At 41.9% G+C, this 16,458-nt stretch overlaps 1 protein-coding gene across 3 annotated transcripts in view; it reads right to left on the reverse strand.

The window, feature by feature from the left end:
- Nucleotides 1-16,248, reverse strand: part of LOC117259949 (galactosylgalactosylxylosylprotein 3-beta-glucuronosyltransferase 1) — an 88,433-nt gene extending 72,185 nt beyond the window's left edge. For 2 of the 3 annotated variants that reach the window (XM_033631765.2, XM_033631767.2), the window contains exon 1: nucleotides 15,684-16,247. The gene's annotated coding sequence lies outside the window, so the exon portion shown is untranslated. Of the gene's footprint in view, nucleotides 1-15,683 lie in introns of all 3 variants that reach the window. The other variant, XM_033631763.2, reaches the window with a different exon arrangement.
- Between the last annotated feature and the right edge of the window lie 210 nt (nucleotides 16,249-16,458).

The following is a 16,458-nucleotide window of genomic DNA, read 5'->3' on the forward strand; positions in this document are numbered from 1 at the left end:
CAAAAAAAAAAAAAAAAAACTACACCCAAACCATACAAAGTGGCTATTCCCCTGCCTTTTACACAGTGATTGAACACCTTGCAGTGGAAGTCACAATATGTAGAAATACGCTCTCTGTCCCGTGCACTCATCAATCAATTTTTTGCAGCACTGTATATAAAGACTTCAGCGCTGCATGGGAATAAAACATGAGCCACACACCCAGAAATCCATATCCATTATCGTGGTGTGCATGCTTTTCATTTGCAGTATGGCGTGGCTGGAGCCATATTGATTTTCGTCCCTTCTCCCTGCTTTGTACGTGGTGTAAAAGCTTGTTTCCCCTCTGTGTATTTGAATTTAGCATGTTAGAAACCACATTTGGACAGTAACTATCGATCATAGGTGATTATCACCAGCGTTAGTGGTGCGGTGAACTCTGTGTACAGCCAGTGAGCCGTAGATTTGGCAACTTCTGTTTTATTTGAAAGTCATTTTCACTAAAGGCTGTTTGTTTAACTCACCACTGACAACATGCTCATAATTTTGGCAGAAAAATGAGCATAGAGAGTATTATTGCTTTGTTTCTTAAAATGGTTTCTTATTCAGACTGTAGATTTAAAATGTCCCCTACTTACACAAACTTATAATTTCTTATAAAGTCCCTCATTTGAATTTGAATGATGAGAGCAGTAGAGGATTATGTTATTAACTGTGTCACTATCACTAAATTACGAACTCACTATTTCGGTTTTGTTCATTTGCAAATGAATAACTTGGAGGAGTGCTGTGGGACTCTGCTCAACTGGACTCCATGTGTGCACTGTTAAATGTAAGGCTGAAAAATGAACAGCAGCGAGGGGAAAATTGTTTTTACTATTAACTATTTTACATATTTAACTGATTAAGCCTCATTTACAGTCAGGGATCCAGCTTGCATATTAATAAGACCCTCTCGAGTTAATTTCACAAGCAGTGTAAAAAGCGGTGTAAAAATATTAAGACTGATAGGCACATGCGACACATGCGCACACACACACACACACACACACACACACACACACACACCACTACCACCACGCTAAATCCTTTGCAGCAAAAGGAAATGTCACCCTCATGGGGAGAATCTGGAATCACATGAAAAGGAGGCCAGCCTCTTTCTTTGAAATGCTCAGCTGTGGAGGAATTGCGACGACCCAGCCCCGCTCCCTTGTTGCTTCACTGCCCAAAGGCTTATAATCAAACACTACCGCAAATTAATTTTTATGCAACTGGACATTGATGAAATTTTGTATTTTCCCTCTAAGTCTCTGGTAGCACATAAACAACACAGACTCGTCCCTTTGTCCTCTGTGTGAAAAACAGTCAATGCTGCCAGATTCCCCTCTCCCTTTTCTCTCTCCCATGACTGACCCCCCCCCCGTGTCTTTTAGTATGCAGACAAGACATGAGTGACATAATCATAAAGCAATCAATTAAACACACCTCCTCTGAGTGTCCTTCTAGGAGCCTGGTCATCAAAGGAGCATCAAAAGGCTTAAAATACTCCGTGGTGAATCCTGGTTCAGGAAAATGTCAGTGTAGGTAAAAATAAAGCCACAACATGATACATAAAACCCCAACCCTTTTGTATTTTGTTGCATTTTTCAAGTCGTTTGTTAAAGTGTAATAAGGTCTCACACTAGGAGTTAAAACCAATTCCTGAAACAAGCATTTCAGTTGAAGGTGTAAGTGGCTAGAGACCGTACAGCAAGGTGAGCCTAACACATACCAACACAAATATTATGAGGAACCTGAGCACAAAATTCTTGTGTAACACTCGACAGGACTAAATTGCATGTTATATTGCGATGAAGTAGCAAAACAGTAATCTTAGAGGAAGACCAGAAATTCACTCCTCCAAAGCCCTGAGCTTTTTCTGCCCTCCATTTATTCTGAGTCACCGCATGCACCTCAGACATGCTCAACATCACACGCAGTGTCCAGCCCTGCTTATCCTCTTGGAGTCATCTTGGTGAAGCATGAAGGCTTTAATTGGTTAACCACCGCACTTGGAATATCAGCGAGTCTGTCATTAGCCAATGAGCCAAGGACTCTAGCAGCTTCAGCAGTTAGTCCCTAAATTGGGCTGATGGTCATCCATGCTCATACTGTAATTTGCTTTGTCACTAACTACAGTTAAAGCTGCTCTCTCATCTGTTAATGCAAGAGTGCCTGCTACACAGCCCATGTCTTGTTTGTCTTTGACTGGGAAAAGGTTTTCTTAGCACTGATTGTTAAGCGGTAAGTACCTAACTTGTCAGATCCCATTGCTAGCATTTGATTTGAGCAGCATTGACCCTGATTGCAGTGGTGGGCAAAGCAGCTCCATGCAGCGGAAGAGGACACAGGTCTGTTCTCAGCCAAAAGCGCAGCTTGGTCTCCTCCACTGTTTGAATATGAGCGTGTCAATACAGCCATTGCACACGGCTGCATATGCCCCTCTGGCATGATTCCTCCCCGACTGAATCGATTCAAGCTCTGTTTATCTCATTAGCTTGTAGCGTGTAATCAATCACACAAGGGCATTTGTTTCGGGCCTCCAACCCACTGCATATTACAACTCAACTCCTTTTCCTTGTTGTGAACATTGTTCTATCTACAGTTATCTTTGGCGATGATGCGACACTAGCTGCATGTATGAGCACAGCCTCTTGGCATTCATTCAAATGATCCTGTTTTAATAATGCTAAGTGATGTGGTGTCCATGCAGGCGAAGGACAAAGACACATATGCATGAAACATGTGCACACACACCTACACTCATGATTATGAGGTATTCTGAAATCTGCTCACGATTCTGAGAAGAGTAATTAGATGCTCAGTGTGTGTGTTTGCACTACTGGTACAATGATGTGCTTCCATTTCATCGTTTATTCTTTTCATCAAATCACACGATTACATCCATTTCCTCACGTATTATGAGGTACTATCATCCTGCACTTGATCACTTGATTTAAACTGGAAGCAAAATAATGTAACAATGAGGTAAAAACAGGAAAATGAATCACTGCCATTCAAGCTGATGTCAAATGTCCTTCCAGACTTGACTGGAGTTTTTTGTGTATATCAGTAATATGAGAACGACAGATGTGAGAGCACTGGACACCATCTAAATGTGGCAGGCTATAGCGGGGGCTCCACCTCAGGCCAAGCAGCAAATGCTGCCTTTGCCTGTTTCACTGAACCATGTTGATCACCATACCATATTTTTTGAAAATCCATCCCATCACATACAAGCGTCACCAGGAGGACAAACAATTATTACGCTGTCGGAGATACCTAGATGGCATTTAATGGAACTACCACTTTGTCTGCTCAGCAGCGAAGAGGCAGACATAAACAAGATATTCACTTGAGTCTCTCGTGGGAACAAAATGACTACAACGCTGATTCATTCTCATTGAAATCCTCTCAAACTATACTACAGTTTTGAGAGGAGACAGTGTAATCGGTCCCTCAGTGCAAAAATCTGTTGATCTGTTAAAAACAAAACTAGACAGAGCCATTCAGAAATCACCGGAACACTCAGCGACAATGGCTGATAACTATGAAGTGTTTTTCCTGACTCAAAATAAGGTGGCGGTGGTACCATCCTGATCATGTGCGCAAACAAAATTGTACTGTGGCCTAAACTGACTCACGCAACACTTCAGTTTTGCACTGTGCTAAATACAATACAGTGCCACCACACCGGCTTTCTGCCACAATTGCAGTTACAAATGACAAGTGCAGTGTTTTCCATTAAGACACCTGCCAGTTTTGTCGAGAGCTGGTGACGGGACAAAATTTAATGGTAGTCCAGAAGCAGTATGACAATATAGTACTGGGCATTTAAATGATTTTCCTTGATATGGACACGAAGGACGTGTTGTGTGAGGGTGATAAACCCCAGTTGATACAAACTACAGCTGCACAAGTGATTGCTCAACTTCTGCTCTAATAATTCCCACATATTCCCTAAATGATCACATTCAGAGCCGTCATAACTGTAGTCAGATGGTGCGGGCAGGCTCAGTAGATGTTGCCTGAGGGGCACCAAGATGCAGCCCTCAGTACTGCATATGTAAAGTACATATCAAACCTGCTGGTTGGCAATAAGCATAGAGGAATGGAGGTGGGCATCTTTCAGTGTTTTCCCATGTTGTAAAATGAAAATATATACTAATAAGCCTTAAATCCCTATCATTAAAGTCCACCTTATTCATAACACGCCAATCTTCTCTGGCACACAGAGACATCACTTATGAAATGATTATGAAAGTGATTATGAGCATGAACGGTTTAAGCTCTTTATTTTGAATCTGTATTTTACAGCTTGTTCACGGCAATTAATTCTTATGGCCAAGAAGCTCAACAAATTAACGCTGGTGCAACGCAGGTCAGACTTGCTGCTCATTGCTTTTATAAAACTATTAATTAAAGTCCAAAGCAGAGAGGCGACAAATGCACACGGTAGATGCTCCGACAGGTCATCATGTTCTTTATTCATTCATTCATCTTCTAACCGCTTCATCCTCTTGAGGGTCGCAGGGGGGCTGGAGCCTATCCCAGCTGACATCGGGCGAGAGACAGGGTACACCCTGGTCAGGTCGCCAGACTATCGCAGGGCTGACACATAGAGACAAACAACCATTCACACTCACATTCACACCTACGGACAATTTAGAGTCATCAGTTAACCTAGTCCCCAATCTGCATGTTTTTGGACTGTGGGAGGAAGCCGGAGTGCCCGGAGAGAACCCACGCTGACACAGGGAGAACATGCAAACTCTGCACAGACCCGGGATCGAACCAGCAACCCTCTTGCTGTGAGGCGACAGTGCTAACCACCATACCACCGTGCCGCCCCATCATGTTCTTTAGAACTTTTAAAATTAAATCCATATTTGGAAATTTCTGACAGCCACACGCATCAGGCTACATCAGAGAGGATTTCCCTCCTCAGGTGCTGGAAGGATCGAAAGGGAAAAGTTAATCTAAATAGAAGTAAAAAAAAAAAAAATCAGAATACATCAGAATGGTTTAAACCCACATTTTAATGGAATGTCAGCAACAATGTCTTAAAATTCATGAGGGAAACAGGGACACTTTGCCTTCATTACCCATGTGCCAGCGTGATTCAGAGATGCAACACTGTGAGTGAGAGGTAATTGGTGCCTACTGCACATGAAATGTCATGGAGCAATGACAAGAACAATAAAAACAGGCTAGCTAAGGCCTGTCATCTCTTACTTCTCAGCATGACGCATGACACCTTGGCAGCTCTGAGCTGCGGAAACGCTGACTCCTTCTACCTCTCAAACACCTCAAAGTGTTTCAACTTTCACACAATTAATTTCACTAATTTCCGGCCTTGACAGAAGTTGAATGCTTGGAAATACTAAACCTAACATAATAGGGACGGGGAATAAAAATAAATTCATCTCCCTGCACTGACACATTTCCGTCTGTATTTACTCTTACTTGAGCTTTTCTGCTGTGTTGGTATTGTTGGGCTGGAAATGTAAATATACCACACAAGGAAAAACAATCATCAATATTTAATCTAGGGTAATTCCCTGCTGCAAATGAGTGTTTATCCATCTCACTCAGTCAAAACAGTCACAACTGCTGCCTACATTACCTCTAGTAACTCCGAATGGCAAAACCAGACAGCCCTCTCTGTGCCAATCCTATTTCATACTGTGTAACAAGGATGATTGCACCATAGCAGAAAATGAGTTCAGCACATTCAGCATCGATGGATATAAAATAAAAAAAAAAAAAGAAAAGAAAAAAAAACTGTCACGGTTTTAATAGTGTTTTCATGGGGTAGATTAGTGAATCAGATTGGTCTCAGATCTAGAAAATCATTTAGAAAATGGAAGCCATAATGCACTAACCCTGGCATTTCTTATTTTGCACTCATCAGCAGTCTGCAGGTCCAGAACAGCAGCTTACACATCACTGCTGGACTGAGCTGCAGGGGCGGAGGGTGTGCAGCTGCATTTGGATCTGTCAAGCTAATCTAAACTACTTAACATTTGCCTCCTATCAGACAGAATTTTCAGCTTGTTACACTCTTCCATCTTCAGTCTGACACTACGTCCATTCAAACTGATTTCCAAGGGGAAGGGGGATTTGAGTTTGCTAACCAATCACCAATGAAGACCTGTCATTTTAAGTCCACCATGTCAACACTGGTTTTGCAGCGGTTTTAAAAGTGGAGCGGCGTGAAGTAAAAACAAACTACAGTGTCAGGCAATATTCAGAAGACATGCCAACAATGCTTGAAAACGGCATTTGTCACGCCCATGGTGTTGATTAGTTAATTCTTAAGGCTCATTTGTGATCAACATGATCTGTATACTGACACGCACTGAGCCCTCTATCTGTACTCTGTGTTTATTTAATCCATATTAATGCACATTTTCTGAAAGCTTATGGATATGGTTGAAAGGCAGCAGCACTACCAAAAATCAGTGGGCAGTGTAGCATACTTAAAGTGAGACATGACAGTAGGACAAAGCAAAAATGGCAGAACAGAATAAATTGGTATTGAAGTGAAAAGAATACTCTTTCCACATGTGGCGAGTTTTTAATGGCCCTCCGTTAAAAGTTACATTATGTCAGAAACTTTTGACCCTACTCTCTAGTGCCATCTAGTGGACGTGTCTATGCCGATATAAAGAACGCATGGACATATGTAGGCAGTGAAGGTTACAACGTTTGGAATGAACAGATATATTTTCACACGGAAGGGGAATATAAATGAGCCCAGAGTCCCAGCGTAGCTGGAACAATTGCTTTTTAAACCGAGAAACCGCTGTTCATTTCATAATGTCAGATGACACAACACTGTGAAGTGGGCGGATTCAAAGGTCTGGACCCAGGCAAACATCCCACCAACACCCTCATCACGACACTCATCAATTCATTAGAGGTTATGATCATGACATAAAGTATAAAAGGATGCCAATGGAGAGGATCATTTTGGTCACACCCATATGCGCTTGTGCCTCGAGTTTTCACTGACATTGCGCTAACACCCATTTTGATGAAATGATACATATTGAAACGACAGATCCAACTTCCTCCCACTGAGAAATTGGGTGTAAGTCAAGGATGTGCTGTATTACCTCACTTGTTGCTCTTACAAATTACTGGGTTTGTAGCAAATATGGTGGGCTCCATTTAAACATCTCACTGAACTTCAAAATAACAAGAGAAGTCATCTAAGCATCCCCATCCAGCCTAGAGATGTAGTTCATGTCTGACTGACCTATTTGTTAGTAACACCAGAGCAGTTCCTCTTATCAAGATCAACAGAAATGAGCCTGTTGATGAATTCTCATACCTTGGTAGCATCATTAGCGCTCACAATGGATCCTCAATACACATCAAGGCCCCACTTAATTAATTAACAAGAAATGTGTCTTTCATAGATTGCATCTACATTTGCATAATACTCTATACATGGCTGACAAGTTGGCGCTGCTGTAAGGTATATCGAATATCAAAGTTGACATCTTACACATAGAAAACATCTGCACAAGTTCTCAGTTCATTTTAACTGAAAGCCCCGATGTTTTTTTATTCTTTGTTATGTGCATTCCTCTTAGAAAACTGTTTAAAAGGACCAAAATAAATGACAAATTACTAACTTACTATAACATGTCCACCACTTACATTCAAAAACGCAATCCAACACAGCTTGAATGTACAGTATGTACAGTATGCACAGTATGGAGCAAGGTGAAAAGATTGTAAAGATGGATATTTTTGCAGGGAGCAATGTCGACCGCACACTAAAGCAAGAAACAAATACTTGTCTTCCCTTGTGCTGCTGCTGCCCACTTTACTCCTATTACTGCTTTTACAGATCCATTTTGTCAATCAGTTTAGGGTTTATTAGGTGCTAGAGAGATGTTAATCCATAAATGCCATTCACTTTGTGTTTATTTTTTGTGTTACTTACCTACTGCAACAAGACAGCCTCTTTGGAATATGATCTCTTAATTCAGAGGTGGGGTTTCTCCTGTAATTTGAGGATTTACTCTCAGATTCCTCACTAGGTGTAAACTAGGTGACGATTACACATCTGTATACTGACCAACACCAGTATTGGTGATCACTGGCCAGTGTTGTCTTTGAGACGTTACGGAAATAATCTCCCAGCGTGTTCATAAGGTGATCCTTTCCCCCTACAGAGGTGGAGGGACACTTAGTTCTTGTCAAAGCTGAAGGATTTACGACAAAGCCTTTAGGATTTTCTCAAGAGGGTAATTGAGAGAGCTTGTTTGTGCCTCAAAACCAGGACTTTTTGTTGTGCTGTGTGTTTGCCATCGCCGTTGTCTAATCTGTGAGTAATTACAGCAGCTATCCCTGGAAGGAACAGGATGTTTATCAAACAGACAAAAAAAAAAGAAGATTCACTGCCAACATGACTTATATTCAATGGTCTTAGCTGTGAATAGACTTTACTTTGGTAAGGATGATACATTAATGATGGACTTGAGGTTGAAAATAACTAGTTTGGTAACACATTTTTCCTCACATCTGATTCTAGCCTGGATAAATAGTGTTAAACATTGAGAATAATTCAGTCACATTGTTTGATTTTTGTGGTCAGCGTATATTAAACACCTGTATGTGTTCAATATGGCTGTTTAACTAATACAGAGTTCACCTACAGCATTCCCCGCCACTGTCAGGTCATATCATCATTGCACTGACAGGTGATGAGAAGGGAAGACCTCTGTCATTATGTGAAATGATCATCCAGCCTCCTGACCTCAGACACCTGCTGTTAAGCACAACATATAGTATACTATAGCATCACATTCAGCGCCATGCAACCCACCCTCCCTCCGAGCTGAGCACTCTGTTGACACAAGCTGTGCCATCTCCACCACGCTGATTATAGGTTAAGCTCATTTTGCCATAGAGGTAAGAGCGAGGCTCTTCCTGTTCTCTCTCTTATGTTATATAATTGTAACACTCAAAGAATAAATCTGAAGATAGGAGAGTAGGAAATAAGTGTTTGTCTGTCTATTCTCGGTCACTGTGTGAGGTAGAATATGGTTTGACAGTGGGGGAGGTGAAGCTCGAGGGCTGGGTCAGGGGCTTCTCTTAGTGTTTGTGCGTTAGTGCAGACTGTGTGCGTCTTTGTGTGTGTGTGTATATACGTTGTTTGACTACACATACTATATGCCTCCAGTAGCATCTTTGCTCCGTCTTCTAATCTCCAGCAGGCCTGATGAATGTGAACACAACTGATATCACACTGCCAGCTGTCCCTAATACCTTCTTTTTTTCTAATACAGCAGTACTGCCCTCGGGGACCATGGGTAACCACAAATACACATAATGAGATTATACTAAAAAAATTCATTAAGAAAAAAGGGAAACTTGTGTGAATCGTGCAGCATTACTGATTGAACCAGTAAACAGCATTACAAGCCTTAGCAGCAAATCCCTGTGAAACAGAAATTATGCTGTTCATTTTATTGACAATCAAAAAAAAAAAACTTGTTCAGCAGATGCAACAACAGTCATACTCTAACATGTAACGGGTTTTTGTTTGCAATAAAATTCTCCCCAAGAGCTGAAGTAGCGTAGCTGTTCTAGCACGATGGTTTCTTTGTTGCTAAAAAAAAGAAAGAAAAAAATTAGGTTTTGTTTGACAATGGCGAGTGAAGGTCTGCTGAGTGAAGTGAACTGAAAACAGCATCAACAAAAGAGCAATCAGACCCAAGGGTCTCCAGTCTTGGCATGAGCTTTAATGTAATATTTAAGAGGACGCCGTGTTTTTTAGTCTGGTCTTCCATTGAATTAATTGTGATCTCCAGAGTCAGGCCCTGTCAACATGTACACAGATATTTTTTAAAATGGGTACTTGTCTTATTTTGGCTCCTTGTCCATATGGGTTTTAGGCCAAGAAAAAAACAGAACAATAACAACAAGATTGCCAGTTATGTTTATGCTTTTTTAGCACTGTAATGATGACATCACACTTAAACTTAATCTTGTTGCACCGCTGTTAATTGATGAATGGAGCTGTCTGCTATGCCCAGTGTTATTTGTTCCACCTCAGAATCTGCAGGTTAAAGTCCACCAGAAGACCACCAGCAGATGGTGGAACAATTTTGCGACCAAGATTGTTGTTGATTGAGGAGTGGAGGGAAAACTTTTGCATGTCCAGATCATCACTTTTACCTTTGACTAAGCTCCTTCGTCCTTACAACGCAGGGGAATCAACCATGAAGAGATGTTCAAAAGGTAACCTGAATTTATTATACCTCTGTATTTATAGACAGTGCCTAAATCAGGAATACTTGACCTGCTTTGCCCAATGGGCCACTTTTGCAAAATGCCAGGAAGCCAGGGGCCAGTTAACAAACTTTAATAATTAATATATAAATAATTCAGGTGGGGGGTTCAGGTGATCTTCCCTTGGCACTTTTTTGGGGTAAACAAGCTCTGTATTGATGATTTTAATGCATGCTGGCACCCTTTTCTATTCATAACAAAAAAAAAATCCCAGTGTGAATTAATTTAAATTTTATTGTAAATTAGATAATGGTCAGCGGACCACCTGGCACCCTATCACCTGTGGGCCGCAAGTTGTGTATCACTGGCCTATATTTTCATTAGTATTACAAAAGGTACATCGCTGAGTGTCATAAGCAATCAAAAATAGCTCCCTCTTGGAGACACCAGCAGACACATCAATAAACAGCCCTTATATTCTCAAAATCTACATATCTTGCTGAAAAAAAAGAGGAACAGCCAAACAGAACAATATCCAGTCCTTTCTGAAACACAGCACAATGTAGGAAAAAATGGCAAACAAATACTCTATTAGAATCCAGCTTGTGTCATACTTCAACCACTCCATTCCTGTGATTTTAATGCACTTGATTGCAACTCGTACTGCTTCACTACTTCCAGGATAGCATCCCATCCTCCACTTATAATCCCTGGTTTTCAAACCCGATTTCCCATTTAAGTGAGTGGTGATGTCCTACATAGTGATTATCTTTGGCAACCTTTGCTGAAATTGCTGAAACAAGTCAGGATGAATTCAACAGCTACAGCAGTTCGGAGGAATTGAACATCTAATTATTCTGTACTGCTGGTCACTCCAAGCTGCTCTGATGTACCTCGGGCAAACAACTGCTGTCCCTGGAAGGAGAAAAGCTGCTGGAGAGGAGGCAGAGACACTCTGCCAGCACAAGTCTGTAGAGCACAGTTTATTCTAATTCCTCTGCAGGACTTTAATGAGCCAGGATAGTGGCTGTCTTAATGGGCAGCCAGACAGATTTTAAGTGCCCCATGGAGTGTAATCCACAGAGGTACAGAACGGCACTGCTGCAAGGCCCAACAGATTGATCTTAGTTTCATTTTGCTATAACTTGGCTTCTAAGCTGTTCATTTAAAAGGGCATGTGTTTTAAGCCCCTACCTTTGGGACAACCATGGGCCATAGTCAAGCCATGCCATCACATATTTTTATACAATTTAGACCTCAGTTTTTGACACCGTTATCTAGACTGACTTATATCACTGAGCAAACACCATCTTTGAAAGCAACCTTTACTTAATAATGTAGATCTCGCTTCCCTCTCATTTGGATTTTTACCATCTGAATAGAATCAAATAAGTGAAAAAAGATAATAGTTCATTACGAACAGCCGGGCCTTGCAAGGGAATTTGCAAGCAGTGGTGGAGGACTATTAACTTCATAAATTTTTAGTACTTTAAGGGCCAATTATTCTTGCTTTTGCCTTTTCAAAACAAAGTCTCTCTTTTCTTTCTGTAACCAGGAGGAATTCTCTAAGTCTTGTTACAAGAGGACCTTTTGCTTTAAACTATGATTTTTATATTGATGCTGTAGGAAATGCAACAATGTTTGGATGCAGGTCATAAAATCTGTGTGAAAATTATTTTAACTAGTCTAGCCCCTTAATTCTAACCCCAAAAATGGTGTTATTTTTCTGTATAAAATGGGTAAAACTGAAACTTTACTCCTACTGTTATTAACTTGGATCAAGCACATTGAATGCATCCTGATACTTTTGGTATGAGTCAGCCAATCTGCTCTTGACCATGCATAAGTAACAATCATTGCTTGCTGAACCGTACTTCAAAATGCTGGTTTGCCTCAAGGTCCAAAAAATGCTAATTAAAGAAAAGATATTTTGTTTATGTTTGCAGCAGGAAGTGTGTAATACATGCAAACTATATAACAGCAGCATCCTACACTTGATTATAACATGCAACCCAAGACTCAGACTTATTGACGTAGCCTCTAAAAGATCCGGCTGCTGCTGTGGCATCGTCACCCTTGGAAACAGTCACCGTGGTTCAAATGCATGATCATAAAGATACGTTCACCCCCTAATCATTGCACTTGTTTGAATGCGTTATATTTACCACAGTACGCTGTGAGAGCCCATGTAGCCGTTTGTGTGAATATATGCATGAACCTCTCCAGTTCTATACAAACCTAAGCACATATTGTGCTGTACACACTCAATACTGGCCCTTGTTGAGCCTTATAGTGTATCTATTGTATGTGATAGAGGCGATGTTTTATTCTCATGTTGGCTGCTTCGCCCCTCTTTTGCCTAAGGCTGGACAGTTCCCATGACTGAATCTGCAGAGAAGTTCAGCTACCTTCAAAGAGAAACCCACAGCACAGACATCAAACATTAATGAATTTTGCCCATGTGGAGTGGGGTTCAAAAACCTGTATCTGTGGGTCCTCAGTGTAGTTAGACATGCTTTACACGCACCCACACGCTGCCCTCTGTTTCAAAACCTGCGCAGCCTTGTCAATAGCTTTCAAAACATTTGTGCAAAGTCTAATCCCTCCGTCTTGTCAGGCGTCATGCACATTATTAAACTGTGCAATGATGTGTGAAATGCTGCTGAGCTATCACTGATGAACACGTGTCCTCCACATATGGACATGCAACACCTGTGTCTCTACATCATGATGCATACATATACCTGCATTGTACAATCACAATGCCGTTTTTTGAATTTTAGTCAATAAATGTTCATGTGTGGCCGCGTAACTTGCTCTGCCCTTGTGTTCATGCGTTCCTAACATTTATTGCTTCACATTTCATTGCTTAATATAAACTGACAAGCTTCATTAATAAAGAGTTGTGAGTTATTCCACTTGACAATAACCATTCAGCTCTCCAGTTAAAATATTATTTTGACCTTCCAGTAAGTAGAGGGTTTGATAGGGCTTCTCCTAATTTACTAAAGAGGTAAAGTACTCTAATAGCTCTATTTATGCTGGTAAAGCATATAAACTAACCACAATTGTGGATTGACAGACAGGCCAACCAAACGTTATTTCCATTTATGAATTATAACGGTTATAACTCATGAGTAAAGCGTTAATACAAGATTTGTTAACCATCAAACAAGAAATAAATTATAATTTATGCATATGTTATCCTATAAGCATGCCTCTATTCTGGTCCACCCTGTAAATCATCAGATGCAGTGTCAGAACTGCAGCCACATCATGTGTGTATATTTCTGGCCCCCTCAGCACTTTGTATATTGTACAGCCAAGGAGAGGGGGCACCCATGAACACAGAATGAAATGACAAGCCGTCTGCTCCCATAAATGAGATCTGGATGCTATTTGCTGACATTGCCAGACTGAGCAGAACCTAAATATACACAAAGTCAGTCAGAGAGCACAGTGCTATAGAAGCATGCTAATAGCCGTACGAGGAACAGCTGGGAGCATGCACAGCTTCACTGCATGTGAGTGTACTGTACATGGTTGAGAAACGGGCGCCAGGTGTTGCTGTGTATGTGGACTGTGGAATAGATGTGGCTCAGGAGATAGAGCGGGTTGTTCACTGATCGGAAGATTGGTGGCTCGATCCCCGGCTCCAGTAGGCATGTCAAAGTGTGTGCAAGATGGGCAAGATACTGAACTTTCTCCCTGTGGTTGTGAGTGCATGCAAGTGGTTACTGAGTAGCAGGTGGCACCTTGTATAGTAGCCTCGGCCACCATGAAGTAAATGGGTGAATGTGACTCTGTAGTGTGAAAGTGCATTCACCATGAGGAGAAGTTTGGAAAGGTGGGAGCACAAATGGTTAATTCTAATGATTTTGTGTGTGTTTTATTGTATTTCCCAGTGTGGATTAATTGATACACATGTTCAAACCCCTATACAATGTCACAACTACACTCCAAGCACTAAGGCTCACTGCGTAGATATATCAAATAGCAATTAAATGCCAATCAAATATTAACAATTCTCACCATAATGATAGCAACAATATTGCCACTGTTCTGTTTTTTTAATTTTTGAAATCCCTTCTCTCGGACACAGTGTCTTGTTTGTGAAAATATGAGCTTGAGAGACAGCATATTCGCCCAATGTGCCTGATGTCATGGTGGGTGTCAGCGTTGTGTGACTGGACCAGTCAAAGCTTCCAGGAAGAGTCAGGTTGATGTTTCCTGACACATGAGTAAAGACTTAGGACAGGAGCCCAGACCTTTGGCACTGCAACCGCACCATGCAAGATTTTCCACCAAGACGACTAACAGCAATGATCACTGCAAACATACATGTAATTAAGCACTGAACCCTGCAATATTTATATCGCCAATGCATATTGTACATGCACCCTAGCCTGCTTTCCTCTGTTGCCCACATCACTACACTGGAGCAATATATCCTGCTTTTTCTAGTTCATGATCACAACAGCCAAAGTATGGCATCATAGTCTTATTAGTGGACAGAAAAGGAAAATGGGTTGACACAGTGTACTGTTGTTTCCCCTGTCCAGGATCAGGGAGTTGCTCACGCACCTGTGCCTTACAGGATAACCACCTCTACACTACACTGCATCTTTTCACAAACAGCCAGGGTTTCCTAGCTAGGTGTCAGAAATGAGAGCGTACAGCCCACTTAACTTCGACTCAAGCTTTCCTTTTCTCAAGCCAATGCCCCTTTTTGGTTCGCTTCTGTGGACAAGTTGTTATTTTCTGACTGGAAGGTAGTGTATGGCTCCCCAGGGTCACCAGTGAAAGTGCTCTGTCAGACTTTGCTTTAGAAAACACGTACTGTATTTTGTACTATCCCTCAACCCCTCCTTTTTCTTCATATATTTTTTTCCTTCACATGATTTTTAATATGTACCATAGGGGATGAAATTCATATTTTATGTTTTTTTTAAAAAGTGAATCTAATTAGCATTTCTCAGCTGAGCTCACTGAATCCAAACTCTAATTGGACCTGGTGCGGCAGCAGCTCTGCTGGTCAGTTTAAAGAAAATCTCTCCATCCTCCTCTGCTATCTCAGCGCCCAAATGCTCATCATGAGGATAATCAGCAATTCTTTTCATCAGGCCGACACTGATTCTTCTTTCTCCCCCCAGCTCACACTGCCTCTCTGCGGCATGCAACATGCATAGATTTTCCCCCTCACTTGCACCGTGCTGCTGCACACAGCGACCCAGGGACAAAGATGGCAATCTCTCCGCTGCTGTTCCAGACCTGATCAGCATGGAAATTGGTTCATCTCTATCAAGCTTATGTGCATGCTTACAAGTGCCTGTCAGATGCATGTCTGACTCTGCCGACCAATCAGGCACATAGGAATAAAAAAGAGGAATGTAAAGTCGTTTCATTTTTACCTCATTCAGAGACTTCAGTGTGAGACTGCTATTCCCAGCGCATGCGGCAGAAGGACTCCCATTCATTCTAGAAATCCTGTTTTTGTCCCTGCTGTGTGCTGTCCCCCCCTTCCTCTTCCTTGTCCCTTGTCGAAAGAGAGGCAGCAGTCAAAGCATCCCTTTCTTTTATTCTGCCGTGCCAGCTGACACCCGCCTTCATGCCTTGGATGATGGAGATGGGGGGGAAAAAAAGCAAAGAGAGGACACAAGCTCCCAGGATTTATTTTCTTCCCTTCCCCGTCTCCCTATCTCTCTCCTCTTCTTGCGCTCTCACAAGCCGAAACAGGCGCATGAAGGGAGAGACGTCAGAGTGGCAGCGATTGTATGTGTTTTTTGCTCCGTGGCTCTTCACCTCTTCTTTCTCTCAGCTCAGCCTCCCTCCCTTATCCTCACTACCTCCTCTCGTATCTCTCTGTCCCTCTCTGTTTCTCTCTGTCCGCGCCTCGTTGGTTCACACAGAAGCAGGCTGCTCTGTCGTGACGGGTGACACGGCTCTACGCGTGCGGAGACATCTGTGAATGTGCTTATGTTGGGGGACTAAAGTAGCCTCTTAGCAGAGATTGAGACCACCCTCCCCTCCTCCCTTCCAGAGATGGGCTTTCTAATGGCATGTACCATTAACGCTCAGAGCAGGGTGGGCTAGGCTGCAGCACTGAAAGGAGAGAGGGGGGCAGAGAGTGAAGGAGTGGTGGAGCAGAGAAATAAGAGAGGAGGGAGATGGAGAAGAGGTGCTGAA

The sequence above is a fragment of the Epinephelus lanceolatus genome, chromosome 4 (assembly GCF_041903045.1).
Source record: "Epinephelus lanceolatus isolate andai-2023 chromosome 4, ASM4190304v1, whole genome shotgun sequence".
Classification (NCBI taxonomy): Eukaryota; Metazoa; Chordata; class Actinopteri; order Perciformes; family Serranidae; genus Epinephelus; species Epinephelus lanceolatus.